The sequence below is a fragment of the Topomyia yanbarensis genome, chromosome 2, assembly GCF_030247195.1.
Source record: "Topomyia yanbarensis strain Yona2022 chromosome 2, ASM3024719v1, whole genome shotgun sequence".
Classification (NCBI taxonomy): domain Eukaryota; kingdom Metazoa; phylum Arthropoda; class Insecta; order Diptera; family Culicidae; genus Topomyia; species Topomyia yanbarensis.
Window position 1 is genome coordinate 57078041 of NC_080671.1, and position 8476 is coordinate 57086516.

Below are 8476 nucleotides of genomic sequence, written 5' to 3' on the forward strand. Positions count from 1 at the left end.
AGGAAAGGCCTTGCTGGGTTGAAGCATCACTATAGCAACCGCCGTGACTGCAATAGTCCACACATACATATTGTACGATGGAGCTAACACATACAAGAGCGTTGATGTGTGTTGTCTTTGTATTATTGGGAATCAAGTTACCCGCCAGCACTGCCTGATCCACCCCCATTCAACCCAACTCTTGGTTCACAAATATTTTCCTGCTTACAGATTGACAGCGCTGAGGCACACATCCTGTACAACAAGCTAAACAACGTTCATCAACAAAAACACAGCGGTCACAGAGAATTGCTTCTATACAGTTGAATTGAATCCCTCCAAAAGTGACTTTCCACCATTTTGTTGTTTGTTTTGGAATCATTGCAGTAGGATATTACGATGATAGCAGCAACTATGTGGTGTACATTTGTAATGCCACGGTTGAGAGAAGTTTGCAATTGTGTGTTTAAATATTAGCACACGGAAGAGGTTTTTCACAATGGAAAATATTTCCGTGGTTATCAACTCTTGCCATGCTTAATGCCTGACATAAATAAATGCAAAAAAATGGAGTAGCCCTTTCTAATATAAAAGGCTTACATGAAGCACACTTCATAAGCATTTTTTAGAATACTTAAATATATTCATAACAAGCAAAGATAGTAAAATGGTATGATAAACTATTTCAATGCGATTTTTCGGTGTATTTTCAAACATTTGCCCCACGAATTTTTTGAAATTCAACTCAAGTATATATAAATAATATAGCAAAATGAACAAACTGGCATTCGAGTAGTGATTGTGCAGTTTTGTTCATAATAGCTGTAAATGGAAAACCGTAGGGCGAGAAAAATTTAAACAAGGCGCATCTTAAAAAAATATGATCGGTAAGTTAAGTGACGGAACTTAAGTTTATAAGAAATCATCTTTCATCTCGATCTACAATTTTGAATTCGGTAGCTAGTGAGCGAGTTTTGGAAACGAAGGTTCATGAAATATTTGCAACACAGTGAATTTGTTATCAAATGTTATGTATTTATCAGGGGTGTACTAAGATTCGGAATGATTTCTACCCGTACTGACGAAAATTCAGACAGCGTAAGTAAAAATGAAAATTCCCTGATAATACCTGGTGGCTTTTTGAAAATACCCTTTGTTAACGGGCTGTATAACCGACGGCTCAGCGAAAATGTGTTTGTTGATTACTGATACTAGATGGAGTTTTTGTACAGTTAAGTCCCAATTACTCCTTCCTTTTAAATTTTGTTGTATTAATTTTCCTTTCCCTGCTATAGAAATTTCTTTGGTGGGTACTGAAGCCCGCATGATAGTGTTGACTAATGGGAAGGTATTTTCGACGACCGACATCTTTTTACGTTTAATGGAGGTCGATATGAATACCGAAGGCTAAAATAACGCCGATAAGTCTCCCTTTGAATACAAACCATATCTATTTAATACATCCGGCCTACACATAGATGGTCTACTTCTGGGCCAAAGATAAGCCATTTAGCATCATTGACATATCGCGTGATCTAACTAAACAACACTCGGGTGTGTACGAAGAAGTATTTTGTCTACGTACCCACCCGAAAGTAAAGATTGATGGTGTTGTCTCCAAGAGGGCCTTCATTGCGAAATATGGGCTTGGCTCCTTCCAGAACCCTTCGTTTCAGTGAAAATTCTGGTATGAAAGCAATTGCGTTCAAAAAACTCGAGGAGCATAAGAAAACATATTTCGCTGGATGTGTTCTTCCACATATTGTTTTTTTTAAGAAAGCTGGTGAACCTGTTCGCTTTTTTGTGTCGCGGGACTTGAACTGCCTTCGTTGTAAACAATGGAGCCATAGACTTACCTATTGTAGAAACAAGGCACGGTGCGCAAAATGCGCAGAGAACCATGAAAGATTTTGCTTCTGTGGCGAGACTCCGTATGAGCTCTCGACATATCCCGCATATAAATTATACGGGGAAAACTGAAACATTATTTTGAGGAACGCTCCGAGAAGAAATCCTAAAGAGAGCTACGCCTCCGGTCACGACTACTTTCTACGGTCCCTTGTTAACTAAAGAGCGAAATTCTGACAATTCCATTGAGGGAACATCTTCTAATGTGCCTATATAAATTTTCAATAGAGGAGAATCATTTCCTCTCCTAAGATTCCTCGTAAAGGCCTGAGAGTGTCTCTTGATGGGTCCTGTTACAAAACCGACGTAAGTTTGTCAGATGCAAAACCTGGTAGACTTCCGACGTAGATCTTCTACAATTTTAGCATTCTTCGCCAGGACCGAGAAAACATTACCCTAGTATCAATTGAGGTTTTATGACACTCTTGAAGTTTCCCTTTAACCCATTATATCGTAGCGTATGAAATTTCATACGCAGAACTTTCCATCGTTTAACGCGTATTTACTGCAGAATTTTGGCATCTAGCTGCTTTATTATTGCACTAATGGGATCATTACACCTCATATTTCATTGTGAAACAATACAACTGTCATTTTTTATAATTTTGTTTACATTTTTGAACCGTGTATAGTTAGGGCAAATGGCGGTTGAAAAGTAAGCAATACATTTAATTGAATTTTATTGTTGGAATTCGTGCTAATAATTCCATTATGTGACAAAACGTTCCTACAGGTGTAAAAGAAGTGTTGTCTATCAGAAAATCCGAAGAAATATGTCAAACAACTTAAAATTTGTTGTTTTTATTTAAGCGTGCGAAATTTTTTGCACGAGATATTTTCATTCTCAAAACCATTTTAGGCGGTGATTTTGTTTTTCCCATAATCTTTGATACATTTTTTAGAGGAATTGAAGATATCACTGCATTTGGCTCACTTTTGAAACCCCTGGGTTATAATGGGTTAAACTTTGATTGCACTTGTAGTGTGCTATAAAACTTATAAAAATATAAAATTGATACTTGGGTATGTAGGAGCGTTTTGGGGATCAAAACGTGCCATTATTTCAATCGGATTAGCCTTTGCTCGGTAGCAGTTATTGAAGTTGTAGCTTGTCATATCCGAATCAAAGGCAAAAATCTATTGATATTGTTTCCAAATGCATCGCACCTCAGCTGGCTCTAGAAGATTTCAACTCCCACGGTATGCCATGGGGTTCTCTTCACGATGATAACCGATCTATCTTACTTACCATCATACAATGTCTACTCCACCAGCGCGGCCAAGCACGTTATAATTATCATTGTACTCAATCCATTGATTGAAAGAGGTACGCGTCCACTATATCCGAAACAATCAACAACAACGAATCAAAACAAAAAAATTCCTTCAGTGGAAGCGTACAACGTTTTGAATGATTTGATTCTCTACGCTGCGATTAAAGGTCAGACGAAACGAGTACCCGGCGCGTACAACCATGGACGGTGTTCCACTCCGTGGTGGGCAGAGAGTGCACAGAATTGTAGGCGTAAAAGCCCTATAAGGACTTTCTGAACGTCGGATAGCCCAAATTTAACCGAATATACGCTTTATTCAAATACAGACTTTAGAAAAGCAAATGAAAAACTTGATGAAGCTGAAAAGAAGCGGCTATTGGCACCGGTTCGTCGACGGATTAACAAGAGAAACAATATTTCGTCTGGTGGCTAGGCCCTACGTTGTGTACTCGATTCAACCTTTGAACGGAATACACAGAACAAAGAATCCATTTTCGGCGACAACAGCATTCCATGTAGATCCACATTCAAACGAGAGACGTTTCGCGATGAAATGATAATAGTGTATATAAACGTAATGATTGTTCTTTAAACACACAAATTTATCTGACAGCAAAGATGCTCGCGCTAAGCTTTGATGTGCGCATATTACCGTAACGTTTATCAGATGATGTGAGCTATGCATAGCTTCTACGCTAATTATTATGACAGTAGCGGTGAGAGCGATCAAAAATCGTTACAGTTCCAAGGAGGCTCTCCGTTTGACGGAGCATGGCAAGCACTTCTTGTTTTTCTTGGGATAATGGGCAGTTCCTGAGTGCTTTCTCTGAAAATCATAACAGATTACCAGATACAAATATTAGTTTGAGTTCTTTCGCATTGCTCCATTCCGGGTAATTTCGTAGGACAATAGAAGTTTAGGAATTCCAAAGGTATCAACAAACCTTGATTTAAATGGTATGGATGAAGGTCGTGACTTCCTTCGGGTTATATCTCGGGTCATGTCCAATAATTGTACGTTGAATGTGCATCTCTGGCGTATTGGGGTCGTGGAAAGTTGTCTCTGTGCTTGTGCTGACGGATATCGCAACATTAATTATGTTATCCGGTCGTGCGCATAGTGTTCTAGCGCTAGATATTCGTTAAACGAATCATTTCGGCCTCATTCCAGTCCGAGATGTGCTGCTTATCCTCGATCTCTCCAATATGCATATTTTTAAAGACGATAGATATCCAAATGTAATTATCCCTTCTCTGTTGGTTGACATGCTAACTGCTACCTGTAAATCTGGATCCCACAAGTTCCTAGTGGATCCAAGAAGGCCTGTTGGCGATCCTGTTCATGACAGTGATCTTCCGTTTGCCAAAAAGCTGCTAGTTCAATTTCTCTTTACCTTGTCATACTTGTCCACCTTGTCCTCACTATCCCTCATACGGTCCCTGCTACTGATGTTGGAAACAATCACTCTTGTGTATGTCTTTTGTCTTTCTTATAAAGAGACTACTAGTTTTACTCCTTGTTCCAATTTTTAATCGAATAATTATTCTTGCAAAAAGAATGTAAATTGTATATCTAGGCTTTAATAATATTGCTTACTGCAACCTTTAATCTGAATAAAATTGCGTTAATATTTTTTGTATATCGATCTGAACTCCTTGTTTTAAAATTAATGCTAAGGGAACAGCGTTAATATAACAAATGATTTCAAATTACAAACAAATCCTAACTGATACCTCATATATTAAAAATTTTAATTGTAAAGTAAAGAAATTTGTATCTGAAAAAAAATGTTTTGAGAATTTCAGACGCCTGCATTTTGCGCGCGAGACACATTTGTGGTCAATCTCGGGTTTTGGTGTGTTCCAAATTTTCGATTGGGCAATTCCCACCTCGGTAATTTTCGAGTGGGTAGTACTACCCATACAACCCACGCATTTCGCCGACCCTGGTATTTATCGGTACCGGAACCGTGAATCAGATCAAGTGGTAATAATCTCAATGCTAATCATGTGTTTAATGGACAATTGCATTCAATTTTCCTTCCGTAACGCCGAAAATCGACTTTTTAACCGAGGATTGGAGGGTGGAGTCTCTTATACCATTCGACTCAGTTCGTCGAGTTTGGCAAATGTCTGTGTGTGCGTGTGTGTATGTATGTGAGCCAAATGCACATCGGTTACTCGGAGATGGCCGAACCGATTTTCTCATATTTAGTGTCAAATGAACGACCGAAAATAAAACTCGCAAGGACAGAACACGCTTCGTATAACCCGTTTATACATGTATCACGGACATCAACAGCAAGGTAGCGACGGCACAAAACGTGAACAGTCCTTCCCGTCATGTACGGGAAGCAAGACCTACGGTTTGGACCACGTATCCGAACCGAAGGTTCGGATCCAGGCACTTGTCTGGATCTAAGCACCAAGTCTTGACCTGGTTCTGGTCCGGACCTGGTAAGGGGAAAAGGGGATGGGGTAGATCCGAGAACTGGTCCAGATCCGGGAACTGGTCCGGATTCGGGAACCGGTTCGGATCCGAGAACTGGTCTGGATCGGGAACTGTGCCGGATCCGGAAACTGCCTAAAATTTTTATTTCACAATCCAACCTACCACGTAAAAAAAATTGGTAATTCCGACTGGTTTCTGCCAATATTGGGGCAGATTCCAACCTGAATTTGGGCAGAAATCCGCCGGGATTCCGGTTGGTTTAACAAGATACTAATACTATCATAAACGGAAAAATAAAACAACCCACATAATAAGTTCTTTTAACTTAAATTTAGGTAGTTTTGAGTTTTGCGTCGCTCTCGCACATATGAGTGTTGTCAAAAACAAAGAGAGAGATTCGACTCAGTCTGGGTCTACCATGGAATAAGATATTTTTGAGTTGTTTGAAGTAAAGGGCGAACACGAAATTATTGCGACACCGAAAATGTCATGCCAATTTTCTTATAATGTGTAAAATCAAACCAAAATTTTAGGGTAGTTTTATACATATATTTACTTCAAAAATCAAAAGAAAAGTTAATCGATGGAGCCTGGAGTGTAAAATTGAACGCATTTTCGCTTGATAAACTCCATCAAAGTCTTTACAGTATCATCCAGTACCAATTTTTCAGTTTTTTCCATTTTCTTAACATGTCCTTCTCGTCTTTGACTGTCTTCTTGCTCTTCCGATATTCCCGCTTCATTATTGCCCAGTACTGCTCCACCGGGTGCAGCTCCGGACAGTTTGGCGGATTCATGTCCTTTGGAACAAAATGGACAGAATTGGCCCGGGCCCCGTGGTGGTGGAGGAACGCTACGTGGGAAGCTGAGCTGCAAGCAACCGGGCGGGTCATAGGTGGTGGATAATGCTTAATCGCGATAGCAACTAGTTGTGATTCGCGACCCGAACCAGCAGCGGGGGCTGACTGCGGGTGTGGTAGGACGAGGTAGTGGGCCCTATACGTCCTAGGCCTAAATACCACATGCCCTAAAGCAGCCCTGACAAGGCGAGCCAGTGCCGCCTTTAAATAAGCGCTTAGCCCAAATCCCTCTCCTCCCGTTATCCTTCCTTCCTTCCTTCCTTCTGCGGCTGTTCGCCCATCTGAATATGGAAGCTGTTCTTCAATGTCAGCTTCTTTCACCGAACAGCCTAGATAAGCCATGTAGTGTCGGTAGTGGTTGTTTCAACCGGCTAAGAATTACACTACGGACTACCTGTTTCAGTGGTAAAAATCTACCATACAGGGAACCCCAATTCCATAGTGTCATGCGACCCGTGCTATGGGTAAAATTGTTGAGGGGGTTGAAAACATTCTCAATGGCGAACGGAGCCTGGGAAGAGTCGGGCGAACTCCCCAGTACGCTGCATTACGCAGCGGAACGTTCACTCTACACTCCGATTTTTTTCACCGATGATCCACTTAATTTTGCCGAATTTTTGTTGGCTGGGGGTTTGCAGAGACTCTCGGCTGATGGTAGTTCGGTGAAGTTTTGTTGAGTCTCGATTATCAAATTTCGATCTGTACAGATGAACCTGCCCAGAGGCCGTGTGGTATCCGGCCTAGAATTGAGCCACTGGAGTCCTGCTGCCATGTCGTAGGAGGCGACTGAAAGTAGGAGACCCTAAGTCAAGGTGTAGTTCCGTGCCGAGGACTTAATGATTGGAGGGTCTAAAATATGCCAGTCGCGCACGGAGCATTTTGGGTTTTGCCCTTGCTGTGTTATGCGAATCTCTGACACAGTGGACCATTATTTTCTTCGCAAATCGTGGGAATCAAATGATCATGTCCCATTTAAACCTGATATGGCTCGCTAAATGCGTTAACATCCCAACTCGCTAGGTGTCCTCTAGTTGTTGTGCAATTTGTGTTGGAGATGAAATGTACAGTTCTCTAATCAACAATGGTTAGAATAGCACAAGTCAATCTCCAACATAAACGTACAGCAACTATGAATTTATCTCGACTCATGCAGGAAGGTAAAGCTTCCATAGCATTGGTTCAAGAACCGTATTTCCATAAAGGAAACTTCTATTTTGGAAAGTTACTTAACACTGCCTTCATTGCTTACAACAAGACAGGCATGACTAACCCACGTGAAATGCCTCGTGCTTGCATTCTTGCAAATAAGGCTATTGACGCGTGTCTCATATCGGAGCTCACAACTCGCGATATCTGTGTTGTCACAGTTACATTGACTGTCGGAAACGTAGACAAGAAATATATATACTGTTCAGCATACCTACCGCATAACGAATCATCTCCTTCTGATGATTTCAAAAGCGTTGTATCATATTGTAGCAGAAATGGGCTTCCGCTCATTATCGGCAGTGATGCGAATGCTCATCACATCATTTGGGGCAGCTCAGACATCAATCTGAGAGGCTCTGAACTGATGGAGTACATAAGTAGTACAAATCTCCATATTCTGAATGTGGGAAACCGACCAACTTTTGCGAGGTCTGGGAGGGAGGAGGTGTTAGACATAACACTTTGCTCTGATAGAATTTTGCATGAACTGGGAAATTGGCAGGTTCCAAATGAAACTGAACCGTCTCTATCCGATCATAAATATATATTTTTCGAGCATTTTGATGTCACCTTCAATGTGGTGACATATCGTAATCCTAAGTCTACAAACTGGGACCTCTTTTTGGAAAACTTAGCGACTAAATTTCATGGATATTTTCCGAAAATTAGTCAACTAGACGACTTAGATGACGTCGTGGATACGACAAACTCATTCATATTAGCATCCTACGAAGAAGCTTGTCCACTTCGTACTGTTAAATCGACTAGGGGAACCCCTTGGTGGAGGGCTGAGC